We start from the raw sequence: 13,340 nt of genomic DNA on the forward strand, positions 1-13,340 counted from the left end.
TTTCTAGACTTTTGTTATTATAAAGTGATTTAACCGAGGTCAATATACATGTATCTATGAGTGAATATAGATATAATAAATTCCTAGAAGTTAAATGTTTAGAACAAGAAGCCTCATTGTTTTTGAAACTCTGATTATGTCCTCTTCTTTGCAGTGAAGAGGTAGTATAAATCAAGAGTAAATTTGAATTTATAATGATGCTTTATATTATTGCATTATGATAGCAAAACATAAATATTTCCTATAATGATCTTAACAACAACAAAAAAGGATTGATGACCAACAGTGTTTACATGTATTCATTTTGGCTTGAAGAGTTTAGTAACTATTGTAATGCTATCTAAATTCTAATTTCCCAGCGAAAGTTCTTTTTATGTATGGCTGCATTATTTATTAATGATAACATTTCCTTTTTATTATAATACTTTTATTAAGCACTTAATGTGTGCCAAATATGAAAATATGTATTATCGAAGGCAATCCTCTCAATAATAAAATGAGATGTTACATTTACCTATATACTGGTATAAGAGGCAGGAGTAGAAATATTTCAACTAACCTTTGGCGAGGTAATATAGCTAGTAGTTGACAAAGCTGAGGTTTTCACCTAGGTCTATCCGACTACAAATCAATGCTCTTATATCTTACGATGTAAGATTTCAGAAAAACATAAATTCTATAGTAAAGAAACTTAATAAGGTGCTTTTTTTAGTCCATATACTTTGACCCGTGCAATGCCAAAAACAGTTAGATTGGAATTTGAACAATGCAATTTTTTCCAGTGTTTCCTTTTCTTCTTGATAGTATGCTGAAATAAAACATCTCATAAGAAATTCTGATCGATTTCTTAATTCCAGGTTGATATGTTGGCCTTCTTCCAGTCTTAGAAAATCTGGCAACAGTTAATTTGTATGTACATGTATTCCCAAGAAATATGAATCTCCCTCTAATGATTATCTTGAATGACAATACTAAATTCTGAAAGAACTAAGGAAACTGGCAAAGCTCTGGAAGTTATTACAGAATATCTTTCATAAAACTGGAACTCATGACCCCGTCCAGATCCTAATAGAAATTTCTTCCCCTGTGTCTTTGCTAAGTGTTCATCAGTTGTCTAAACATATACAGATGCTCTTCTACTTTCAAGGGGTTATGTCCGCAAAAACACATAATTTAAGTTGAAAATACATTTCAACTAACCTACCGAACATCATAGCTTAACGTAGCCTACCTGAAATGTATTCAGAACACTTCCATTAGCCTACAAGTGGGCAAAATCATCTAAACAATGAAAACACAGCAGAGTATTGGTTGTTTACTCTCATGATTGCCTGGCTGGCTGGAAGCTGTGGCTCATTACCAATGCCCAGCATCATGGGAGAGTATTATACCACATATCACTAGCCCAGGAAAAGATCAACATTCAAAATTTGCAGCACAGTTTCTACTGAATGGCATCGCTTTCACACATCATACAGTCAAAAAATTTAAGTTGGATATCCTAAGTCAGGGAATTTCTGGTCTGTTCTTTGATCCCAATTTCACTATCAGCAAAGGCAGGATGTTAACATCTTATAAACTTGGTGGAATCATTGCAAGAATCATATCACTCAGTTTCTCTTTTAAAATAAAAAACAAACCAGAAATAATATTACAAAAAGCTGTAATTATTTCAAGGCATAATATCTGAAGGTACTAAGCATGGTGCTTTATTCTTTGTAGACATGCAATCATTTTGTTTCCCTCAGGAAGCTTTTCCTAAGGTTGCCCTGAGTTTTAACCCATTGAACACAATGGAAACCCTTGAAATATTCAAAGATAACAGTAACGCGATCTTAAATATTTCCATCAATTTAAAAATCCATAGAGATTGAACAATTATGAATCCACCAAACGGTATCATTACCAATCTCTTTCCATCTTATCTCTAATGGTACAAAATAAATAACATGAAGAAGGTGTTTTACAGTAGTCTTTAATTATATTCACCTTGTGTGAAAATGATTAAACATTTAATCATACAGCTGTTTGATTCCATGATGCAAAAATCCAGCTGTTTCACTGCAACTCATTTACTTAATAGTCATCCTATATAATAAAAGCCTAATATGCTAAGTGTCAGAGTGTTCATTCGACCATTGGACCAGTCGCTATGATGTGCACTGACCACCAGGGGCAAACACTCCAAGGGTAGGTTAACTTGTTGCTGGGGCCCCGCTGGACGTGCTGTGGAGGCAGCCAATGGATGTTTCCCTTTCTCACAGATGTTTCTCTCTCTCTCTCCCTCTCACTACCTCGCTCTCTAAAAATTAATAAAACATGTTTGCTTTTGTTTGTTTAAAAGAGGAATAACTTAAAAATATTTAAGGAAGAAATACAGAATAAAATTGAAAATAATTTCACATTGAGTTTTTAAATTCCATAAATATTCAGAGAGATTCATATGATTGAATATGAAAATGCATTTGTGTTGCTGAATAAAATGTAATATTATATACTCAAATATAGAAAAATGTTTACAAATTAGTATATACATCCAGAATCCTATGATAAATTAATGCACCCCTAGAGCATTCATTGCTTAATGTAAATGTCACAGTGTAAATGAAAACAACTAATCATCCTTTCCTCTAATAGCAAGAGTTCAGCAGTTAAATAAAACATAACTCTTGGTGACCTGAAAATTTTTATTACTGCCTTTGTAATTTCCCATTCAACAACTCAAGAAAATAACTTTAAATGATAGGTATATTTCAATAAGAAACAACCCACGGTGAGGGGCTTTTCTGAGAGGGGCAGAGGATATGTAGAGGTGGGGTTGACTTTGAAATGTTATTAAGGATCTAACTTATTCACTAAATTGTATAATGATAATTTAAAATAATATTTTCATTGTGACAAAACAGATACTAGTTAGTAACTGATCTAGTAAAGACACAAAATGCACTATCATAGTTTAACTTTAATTACAAGAAAAAGAAATCCTAATTACTAAATTTGGTTGCAAAAATCTAATACAAAAAATAAATAAGAGAAATGTAAAATAAGGCCTAATTAAAGATTATAGAGCTAATGAAGTATTTTTCTTGGCATAACTAACATTTTCTTAAATGACAGAATTAAAAGATTATAAATAGTAATAAAAATTTTAATATATAAATCATTCACTATATAAATTTACTCTTAAAAATTTGCTTGAAATTTCCTTGAATTTCTAAATTTATTTTTCTTCCAAGATACAAATTTGATTGACATATCTTTTTTTTTTTAAGTGTTTTTGCTACCAAGTTTATTTGCAGGTGAATAGTACAACATTTACAAAACATATTTTGTACAATCAAGTCTGCACTGCCCTCACACATTGAGGGACAAAGGAAGACTTTGTCCTTCCAACAGCTATAAACAGCCCCGGATAATGAGTTTATAGAAAACACTTTCTCTTCCTTCAGCAAAAGAAATTATTTATGAAGCTGTACTGCCAGCAGTGGGGAGCAAGAGGAAAAATTACCTCAAGGAAAGCAACAGCTCCTTTGCTGGTGGGATCCGTCACTTTACAGACATGAAATATTCATATCAGAGATCTTATATTTCAAGAGGAGTGGGTCACATATCATAGCTACAACAGTAAGCATTTTATTTATTACCAACAGGGAATGAGAAGACTCTCTTCAGACACAAGATCTTACCCAGCCTTTTAGAGATCAGGGTCAGCATGACTCTCCCTCTAATTCAGTTTCATATTTATATCCATTACCTGCCTCTGAATGCCCTTCTTGATGCTCCACTCCAACCTGTGAAAGCTGCCCGAGGACTGTCCTGACATTAAGTCGCATCCCTAAGTACGCACCTTCCATGTGAGGGCTTGCCTCTTGGTATTTATGAACCTAGGGTTTTGGAGAAACAAACTTAGGAAACCAGCTATTTTCTTGAGCCCAGCTACTCTGTTCCCCCAGTTCTGAGCCAAAATCCCAGTACAAGGAATAGGTCTGATAAATAATGAATCAGCATCTTGCTCAATTGATGGCATTTAAAATTCTTTTCAGGTGAAAAATTACCACAATTTTGTGCTCAGGGCAGATCTCAAAGGGAGACTTGAAGCAGAAAATAGTGAAGGGACCCTTGCACAGCCAGAAGTTCTTTTCAGGCTGATGTGCATAAACAATTAGGGACCAGGACTGTGGAAGGATAAAAGAAAGGCTCCCAGGACCTGGAAAAAGGCCATATCTTAAGCTCATACTTGGGGCCGTGTGGAGTCAGGCTGTATAAACAGCACATACATGGCTGGCGGGAATCCGCAGCAGCTCGGGGGTCGGGGTATCAGGTAGGTGACAGCTCCTGACTGGCCCTGGTAGAGGGCTGCACAATCCAACACCTGTGGAAGCCACTGCCTTCTGTCCAGGATTCCGGCTGCATGACCACGATGGGGTGAGCTCCCTTGCCACAGGTGAATGAAAAAGGCCCTTCACCATGGAAGCCCCACCAAGTGGCACCATCCACTCTGCTCTCTGGACATGTTGGCAAAGGGCCCAGAGCAACAGGTTTCTAGGCCCCTGGAGATCTTTCTGTCATGGGATTCTCTTGCTCACTTGGACCTTGGTGGTTCCTCCCACATTGGCATCCTTTGGTGAAATGAGAGAATTGTTCCTTTATTCTTTCTCCCTGTCCTGGCCCTTGGTCTGCTGGGACAATATGCCAGTCCTGTTCTGTTCATTTGAATGCAGGGAAAAATAAAATGCAGCCTCCCTGCTTGTTTCAGTGAATTGGAAAAAGTCAGCAGACAGTTATTATGGTCACCTTAATCTGCATGGCACTGTGTCACGTTGGTAATAACCATTTCAATTAAAGGAGAATACCAGCAAACTCTCATTAATACATTGGTTATTTTCAGGACATGTGTCTACATACAGTGTTTCTTTCCTTCCACCCTGGCTTCTTCTTTCCCATTCCCCCATTTCATCCCTCTCTCCCTCTCTTCCCTCCACCTCTTGTCTTCTCTCTCCAGCCCCCACTCCCTCCCTCCCTTTCTTCCTTTCCTCCACAATTTTATCACTTGCAGGTGAAATTAGAAATAATTTCATTTAGGAACTGTTATACTGTACCTTCTCTAAACAGTAATTTTTCAAATACATTAGAGTTTCAAAACATGGAATTCTGACTTCTTAATCATGCATAAATTCGAAGAATTCAGATCAATCTATAATAATAAAAGTGCAATATGCTAATGAGACCAAATGTCTTCTTAACGTCATTCCAGATGTCCTTCCTGACGAAGCTGGGGCTGGAGTGAAGCCAGCCCAGGTCCCGGGTGCCAAAGGGAATCTGGTGCCCGCAGCTAGGAGAAGGAAGGCCTAGTCTTGCACAAATTTTCATCCATCGGGCCTCTAGTTTCTTAATATGCCGATGAGGAAGTGTGTGTACCATTTGTTTATTAATATTAATTACACAAGTAATACATGGGTGCATTTCTTCTTTTAAAATTACATATACTAGATAGGAGTTAGGGATAGAATAGGGAGGTAGGTGGTTGCAGCTATAAAAGGTAGCAGGAGGTACTATGCTGATAGAACTACCCTGAATTTTGACTTTCATACACACCTACATATGTGATAAAATTTAGAAAACTAAATATATGCCCACACAAATATATGTAAAACTGGTAAAATCCAAATAAGTTCAGTTTTTCAATTGTGTCACGAGCTACTGTGCTAGTTATGCAGGATGTCACCACTGAGAGAACTAGGTGTAGGGCACATGGGGATCTCTGTCATTTCTCACAACTGCAGTCAATCTACATAATGGTCCATCATGCACCTTAAGGTGACCCCTGGGAGTCAACAATTCCAGGGCTGTACTCTCAGCATTCGTTAATAGAAAAGGAATATCCAGAACACCAAGCTTTACATTTTCAGTGAATAATTTGGTGATTTTCAAACTACATCTGTAATACAGTGCATCTTACCCACCCCGCCCCCCCCACCAAAAAAAAAAAAAAGAAAAGAAAACAACAAAAGACTCAGAAAGAGCTGAAGTCCTTTAGTCAACGAAAAAGATGGACCTGCTGCTTGCTTTGGGTACCGCAGCGCACCAGCGCATCCTTCTAAGGGACAGAAAGTGTGGTGTGAGAAATGAAGAACGGCTGGGGGCCCTGCCGTGCTGAGGTGGAGTAGAAGCTTTACCTGCTCTTCACTGATACCCTTTCCTTTTTTAGGTAAAAAAGAAGAGAAAATGTGGATTTCTGGTGCCTGGGAAATGTGACGCAATTTAAAAGAGTGAGAGAAAATGCTTAGTAGTGTGGATAGGAGTCATTCTGTGTTTTTGTTGGGACAGTGGCAGTTTCTTTTTTAAAATTCATTATTTTAATCTCTGATGAAAATTCTTAATAAATTATATTAAAAATAAAATCTACTTAAAGTGTATAAATCCAAACAAATGCATGTATAATGTGTACAAATTGAACTCACACAAAAGCATACTATACACAGTATATTAGAAACAGCTATATTTTATATTAGCAACATCTACTCTATGCATATATGTACAAAGCAGATTTTTCTAATGTGTGCACCCACCTGAATATATATTAGGACACTATAAATAAGTAGACATATATATCAAACCATCCGTCTATCCAGAGAGGGACATGCTTCCAATGGCCACTCTAAGAACACTAGAGCTTACACATTCATCAGTGAGTTAAACACTGGGCTGTGGGTCCTGGGCAAGTGTTGCACAATTGTCAGCTGGATTCACAGTGAGTTATAACAATAATTTATAGCAACTTCAGATAAACAAGAACTACATGGAGACTGGGAGTTGGCACCACGGGGAACACACTAATAGGTAACATGAGTCTAGAAAATATCTAGAAGCACAAGGATTACTTCTTTTGTGGGAAGAGGAGGGGGGAGTTTAAAGTCACCTTTACAACTACAGGAAGGACCTACAAGAATGGAGTGAGAGATATCACATCTATAATGAATCGCTAATGGTATATCCTGTGCCTAAGCTCTTCTGTCTGCCTAAAAGCTCTTTGAAGTCCCACAACATCCCATGGGTAGCTCCATGCCCTGCAGCTTCAAGCACACTCAGCTACATATAACAGACACCCAAGAAATACAAATTAAATATTTTTAAAAGCAAATAAAGGAAAATAATATAGTGAAATATTCAGAGAAGTTACCTTTTGAGGATAAACTTTCTGAGAGAAAAGATGACTCAAAAAGAGAAGTTCTGAAAGTAAAATCCATATGGTGCAATGTAGAAATGATTTTGATGACAAAGGTTATGGGAAAGATAGTTAAGGAAACCATGAAGACTGTACAGGAAGAAATTCCCATAAGGTCAGATTATAAAGTGGTATGTATAAAAGAAGGAAGGATGCAGAACCAAAGATGAATGTAAAATAGCGTTTGCAAAGCACTTTCAGATACATTATTTCATTAGACAGTAACCCTGCTGTCCTTGGTCTTTTCTTGTTCAGCATTTTAACACTGACTTGCAAGAGGATATAAGAAACAGTGCTTATTAAATCTGTCACACTGTGACTGACATAAAACTGGGATTTAAAAATGTCTCCATAGGTTTAATAGATGGGCCAAGACTGTCAAAATGAAATATAACACAGCCACAGCTAAAGATGCTTAGATTCAGAAACAAAGCTATTAAAGTTGAAGGGTACATCTTTAAAGGCAGTTTACATGAAATGCACTTAAGGTATTAATTGTGTCCATGATCCTAAGGGTCAACAGTTTCAGGGTTGCAATCTCAACATTCATCAATAGAAAAGAAACATCCAGAACAATAAGTTTAACAGTTGCAGTGAATTATTTGGTTCTTACTGAATCGCATCTAAACTACAGGGTGTCTCATCCTGAATTCTGGTGGGCCATGCCTAGGACAGACATCTAAGGAAAGTACAGCCAACCCCTAGCACTGCAAATGAAAAATAGCTGAAGAATAAAACTGGAAATTACATCTTGGGAAAGAGGTAAGATATAGGGAAGATTTCTTCACATGTAATGTTTAAGGGGTAGGAAGAATAAGTGTTAAAGCCAGAAAACATGATTTGGAATAAAGGATAAGACTGCACGAGGATTTTATTTTTATATTAAGAACATGCTATGTAAATAGTCCCACAAAAGGATGAGCTGGAGGCATTGAATTTGTTATTTGCCGATAGGTTCATTCTATATGAATATCAAAGATAACATTTCTTGTAAGACTCACAGTTGGAGGAGATGGCCATGAAGATACCCTTCTAATGCTAATATCTTCCTATCTTATGGGACTGCCTCTAATAAGACAGCCAGGTTTCGGCAGGCCCTTCTGCAAAAGCAAAGTGGCTTTCCAGCACTTGCAGAGTATGACTGCTTAGAGAAGCCTCTTATAAAGTGTTGAGATAAATAGATAAGTGTATGCATCATTACTGAATATATAATGATAAATTGTAAGACTACATATACATGAGAAATTCACCTCAACTCCTAGGACACCACTACCTATAAGTAGTGTATTCCTACTTCAATACACACGTGTGAGGGGAATATAGTTTTAATTATTTTTCCAATATATTCAAGTTTGTGATTTTTGATGCTTGGAAGTATAATATTTTTATAACTCTAAAAATAGTGTGCATTTGAATTTTCTTGTAAGTGCTACTAGCTCTGTAAACTTTAAGACTCTAAGGAAGAGCACACTGTAATTTTCTTTAGAGGGATTACATGCATTAGTCAAATGGCTCTCATAGGTGTAACTGAGCTTGGAATAAAATAAAAGCCAATTTAATGTTTTCTTTGGGCACTCTACAATTTTCAAAGCTTTTCCATACAACTTAATTAGTTTGGCCTTCAAAATATTCTTACAAAGCAGGTAGCACTGTTATTGATTTAATTTCCCAGTCCTAAATATAAGAAGTCACTTGCACAAGTCTATGCCACTACTGGGTAATAGATAAAATAAGACACTAAAGAATCTATGACTTCTCATAAGTCTCTTTCCACTAAACTCCATTTTTCACATTTATAGAAAAAGTTGTTCAGGCACAAGAAACTTCAACCAAGTCAGGTTAATAAAGAAGAAAACTGACAGTACTATAAAAGATGTGAGCAATAAAAAATAAAATGGAAATTCAATTCATAGAAGCCAAATTGGTAAATCATTTATGTATACTTTTTCAATTTATTTTGGAGCTAAGGGCAGTATATGTTTAAATTTATCTCAGCATATCAAAAATGAATAAGCTGAACAGAAAATATATATTAATATGAAAATAAAAGTTAGAGAGAATTTTAAAATGTGCATCTATTCCTATTGATATTGGCTTGAAGTTACTATTTTTGAGATTATTTTATTAAAATATGTGCTGGTTTTCCAGCATCAATAACTCTACTTTTTAATTATTATAATAATTTAATGGGAATGAACACTCAATATTAAGATTATTATTTTCTTACCTAATCAATCAAGTTCTCTTCATTCAATGTCCTTAGTATTCTAGCTATATTTGCATTTATTCCTCATTAGCTTTATTGTAATTCAGTATTTCACTACCTCTCGCCTGCATTAATACAACAGCTTCATAAAGGGAATCCATGCTCTTGTCTTATCACAAGACAACTTTTCCTCCATATTTTCATTTTTCCACCACTGTAATGATTATCTCTATAAAATGAAAATCAAATTATATGTCACAAGTAAAATTCTAGCTTGATACACAAGGCCCATAAGCGTCTGACTTCCACCATTCTTCATGCACCAATCTCCATGCATTCTAAGCCATATCCTTTCAAAGACAACTTTGAAAATCTCCATTTATACTTGCAAATCCTCAAACCAACTCTCCCTTTGGAAAGGTGAGGCATCTACATAGGCTGCTTCTTCAACTTGTAGTACCCTGACCCCTCTTCTTTGCCTGGCTAACTCATCTTCCAAACTGAGCTCTACTATCTAGACAGAGAGGGGAAAAAAATCAAGGATAGGCTACATGATCAAATTTACATTAAAACATTTATTTTGGTTAATGATGGTCAATGGGGAAGAAGATAAACCAGTTAGGAGATTATTTCCATCACCCAGGATGCAGCTGGGATTTTTAGAGGAGGATAATGTCAGGAGCAAAGATGGGACATCGTAGGGTCTGTCATGTGCCAGTATGAGCACCATGGCATAAAGAATAGAATTTGCGACTTTGACTCTATCACTTACTAGCTTTATGGTCACAGGAAAGTCATTTTACCGAAGTACCTATTATCTCATCTATTTTACATCAGAATTAAATGAGATCATATGAGTGAAGAGTTAATATGAAGGCCGAACAAGAGTTCTCAACCTGTGGGTCGCGACCCCTTTGGGGGTCGAACGACCCTTTCACAGGGGTTGCCTAAGACCATTGGACAACACATATATAATTACATATTGTTTTTGTGATTAATCACTATGCTTTAATTATGTTCAATTTGTAACAATGAAAATACATCCTGCATATCAGATATTTACATTATGATTCATAACAGTAGCAAAATTACAGTTATGAAGTAGCAACGAAAATAATTTTATGGTTGGGTGTCACCATAACATGAGGAACTGTATTAAAGGGTTGTGGCATTAGGAAAGTTGAGAACCACTGGCCTAGAATATAGCTGGTAGTCAAAGGGAGAGATTACCTTTGAAAAATGTCAAATCTGGTAAGCTTGAGAACAATTTAAGAAGTGGGGAAAACATCAGATACCAGTATAACCTTATAGAAAAAAATGACTCCCTAAATTCATATGAGCTGACAACATAATGTAAAAGAAATGTTTAGATAATTTTAGCCACGGGCAAAATACAATGGAGTGACAAGGATCAGTAGTCTGTGTGCTGCTCAGACTGTGGTCCTAGACTCAGTTCTCTCACACTTTCTTGTTGTGGTTATTCTTGAGCAAGTTAATTAATTTCTTGAATTATCAAATATTTTGGATATAAAGTAAGGCATTTGGACTACATAAAAGAAATATCTCCTCTCATTTTTGAAATGAAACATCTAAATACTGTGCCCATTTTGTGCATGGCACTCTACAGAGTACTAACCAGATGAGGACCTTTTATTAAATTAACATTTAAAAATATAAATTAGAAATTAGCTACAATCATAAAAGAAAAAGGCAACTTCAAATTCTATAATTATTATAAAAAGAACTCTCATCTCTTTTGCAAATATCATATTAGGGTATTTATCTTAATAAAAATTTACATAAAAGATGCTCATTAGACATAATGGTGAACTGAGGAATAGGAAAGAACTAATGTTTAAAAACAGAAAAGTTGTTATGGAAAGTAGATTTGACTAGATTAGTATGTACTTATTTAAATGAAAAATTATATAGTAAGTGTTAGCAAAAATTAGCATGTTTAAAATAACAAAATACATATTCTAACTATGCCACATCAAGTCCACACTCAAACTGTATTCCCTTTGTTAAGCCTTGCGTGACTCCTAAATATGGTTGGGCAATTATAGTTTAGGCTTCCTATAATATAAATTTAATACTTACGACATTTTGTTTTTTGTCAACCTACCCATCTTCTTGAATGGTCCATGCATTATCTCTTTACTATTCCAGTCTCAGATTTCAGAAAGTACTCCATGAGTACAAGTCATTAAAATGTTTGTAAATTTAGTAAACTTTGCTAAAAATAAGTTTTCATATGACCAAAGACTTGAAGGGACTAGAGACACGGTTATTATGGTTAGTATTTTTAAATTATGGAATTTAATTAGCATTTCATAACATTTGTGCAATAAAAGGTAAACAAAATGAGAATATAGCTATTTAGAAAGTCTATTGATGTCTATGGTTTTATTGATATTGATAATATGATCATTAATAGCACTGATGATTTGAAATACATGTTTTCAGATTTATTTTTAAATAAACAATTGCAATATTCAAATAGCAGAAAAAGAATTTTGGGTAAAAAGTACTATGGATTTGATTAAGATTAATTCTCATATTTTAAAGCACAATTTATTTCTTCTTTGATTTTAGCTATTAAAATAAGTACTAATTCTCTCACAAAACTCTCCCATTAAGTGAATTATTCTTCACTTATTTAACAAATATTACCTTCTTAAAAATTTCCCTGATAATCATAGATGTTTTAAAATATTTAATACTCTAAAATAATTTCTAAATATTTAGAAAAGTGAACTGTATTTATAGAGAACTCATTTATCTAAAAACTATTCAGTTTAAAACTGGAAAAACAAGAAAAACAAACAAAAACTCATAGGCAACAAACTGTGGTGGTTACTAGAAGGAAGAGGAGGCACATACTAAAGGATAAAGTGGGCCAAACATATAGAGATGGAAAATGATTTGACTTTGGGTGGTGGGCACACAATGCAATATACAGATGATGGATGTATCATAGTACTGTATACTTGAAATCTATATGATGTTATTGGCCAATTCCACCTCCCCAAAATTAATAAAAACATAATAAAAAATTAAACGGAGGTGCAAAATAAAATTTAAAAAACATTTCAATAAACAAATCTTTTCCATAAAACTATTGAAAATATCAAGTATTACTTAAGACAGGTAATAAAGTATTGAAATTACAAAAGGTTTTTACTCAAGTTAATATTCTTTCTTGTATTTAATAGGAAACTATTATTGTAAAGAAAAAAAGTGAGAATGGGGATATAGTTTTAATAGCTTGACTGAATGATTAATTCATTTCAAAAAGTGAGCTGACTGTTGGAAACCTTTGTTCTGGATTTCCAAGTGCAATTCAGATTCATTTTTAAAAGCTGCCATGTGTAAATAATTGGTTAATTCATATATTGAGCTGAAGTAAAGTTTCTAAGACAAAATGGATGAGTTTCTAAATTGTTGGTTTGTAAGTTTGTGTGTGTTTTTCAAATGACAAGAGAAAGTTTACTTAAAAAGTTACAGAGATAGTCAAAGTGAGTCAGCTGGGCTTTCAAACAGCAAGTTACAGAGGCAAAAGAAGGGCCGTTGGAGCATAGGAGAGAAGGGGGCAGAGGTAGGGAGCCTTAGGGAAAGAAGAGGGGGAGCTTGCCTGTTAGTCCATTTTTGAAAAGACCTCACAAAAACAACATATTTGATAAATTTTTGATGGAGCCATTAAAATTAAAGTTGCAATTTTTGTGACAGTGATAAAAATGTCTCTCATCCAAAATGCTCAGGCATTCAACTGAGTTAAGAACATTAGAACCAAGAGTCTCATTAAACGTTTTGGCTTCAAGATATAAGACAGCTATAAAATTTGGAAACTTTCCCAATTTTATGTTGTAGACTTGATAGACTGTCTTATGGTGACTATTTTAAAAAGAA

General features: G+C 34.8%; 1 protein-coding gene across 2 annotated transcripts in view; it reads right to left on the bottom strand.

Moving 5' to 3' along the window:
* The window catches only part of LRFN5 (leucine rich repeat and fibronectin type III domain containing 5), a 308,108-nt gene that overhangs the window by 153,393 nt on the left and 141,375 nt on the right, over positions 1 to 13,340 (bottom strand). The window lies entirely within an intron of this gene.

Source organism: Myotis daubentonii, chromosome 1 (assembly GCF_963259705.1).
Source record: "Myotis daubentonii chromosome 1, mMyoDau2.1, whole genome shotgun sequence".
Taxonomy (NCBI): domain Eukaryota; kingdom Metazoa; phylum Chordata; class Mammalia; order Chiroptera; family Vespertilionidae; genus Myotis; species Myotis daubentonii.